We start from the raw sequence: 1644 nt of genomic DNA, 5'->3' as shown, positions 1-1644 counted from the left end.
TTTATGTGTGGTTGTTTACTATGTTGCTTGCTTCTTTCCGGGTTGCTTCTCTCGTTAGCTTCGATTTTTGGTCCGGAGTTGTGAGGATCCGTTCGACTACGTCCATTTGTCTTCTTCATGGACTCGTTCTTCCTCCTTGAGGAATCTCAGGCAAGATGACCATACCCTCGAAATCACTTCTATCTTTGCTTGCTAGTTGCTCGCTCTTTTGCTATGTCGCGATACCTACCACTTGTTATATCATGCCTCCCATATTGCCATGTCAGCCTTTAACCCACCTTTCCTAGCAAACCGTTGCTTGGCTATGTTACTTCTTTGCTCAGCCCCTCATATAGCGTTGCTAGTTGGAGGTGAAGATGGATTTTGTTCCATGTTGGAACGTGGGTATTGTTGGGATATCATTATTATATCTTATTTACTTTAATGCATCTATATACTTGGTAAAGGGTGGAAGGCCCGGCCTTATGCCTGGTGTTTTGTTCCACTCTTGCCACCCTAGTTTCCATCATACCTGTGTTATGTTCCTTGATTTTGCGTTCCTTACGCGGTTGGTTGTTATGGGAACCCCTTGACAGTTCGCTTTGAATAAAACTCCTCCAGCAAGGCCCAACCTGGGTTTTACCATTTTTCACATAAGCCTTTTTCCCTTGGGTTTTGCAGACTTAAGGGTCATCTTTATTTTAAACCCCCGGGCTAGTGCTTCTCTAAGTGTTGGTCCAACTTGAGTGATGTCCGGCGCCCCCTAGGCAACCAGGGTCTATGCCAACCCGGCGTCTCGCTCATCCGGTGTGCCCTGATAATGATATATGTGCAGCTCCTATCGGGATTTGTCGGCACATCCGGGCGGCTTTGTTGGTATTGTTTTACCATTGTGCCGGGGTAATTAAGTTACAGTAATCCCACGCTAATGGTGCCACGTCCCCACGGTTACTGTTGCTAATCTATTGTTAGATCAAAACCGGTCCAAAATTCAAATTCAAAGTTTGGTAAAAAATAGAAGTTTTCAAACATTAAAATAAAAATGTTTGGTTTGTACTAAATATTACATAGATAAATATGGTGTAATAAACACGTTTTTATAAAATGTCTAAGTATTTTAAAATGAATTAAAGCAAAAAGAAAATAAATAAAAACAAAATCTAAAAGAAAATTACAAAAGCTTGAAATATCCACCTGGCCGGCCCACCCCGCACCCATAAACCTCCCCCACTCCCCACTCACCCCCACCGACACTCCCCACTCCTTCCCCGAAATATCTCCCTCCCCCCTCTCTCCCGATTGGATCGGGAGGGGGAACGAACTGGCCGCCGACGCCGCCCGGTGCCGCCTCGTTCGACGCCTCGCCGCGACTCCGTAGCCTCCACCTCATCGTCCACCCCGCCGGCCTGCCTCCCGCTCTGCCCTGCCATCGCCGGACCACCCCAAGCTTCCTCGAGCCCACTGCCCCCTCCCTACCGCTTCGCAGTGAGCCGCCGTGCCGGTTGCGCCTCCCTTCTCCCCCTACTCTCTGCTCTCGTACTTCATCGTGCGCACCGCGCGACCCGGCCACGCCCGCGTGCTCCCCTGCCCGTGCCCGTTACGCTCTGCCTCTGTCCACACCGACGCCGCTTCCGCCCGAACCTGCCGTCGCCGCGCACGCTGGCG

Source organism: Triticum aestivum, chromosome 3A, assembly GCF_018294505.1.
Source record: "Triticum aestivum cultivar Chinese Spring chromosome 3A, IWGSC CS RefSeq v2.1, whole genome shotgun sequence".
Lineage (NCBI taxonomy): Eukaryota > Viridiplantae > Streptophyta > Magnoliopsida > Poales > Poaceae > Triticum > Triticum aestivum.
Note: the sequence above shows the minus strand (reverse complement) of the source record.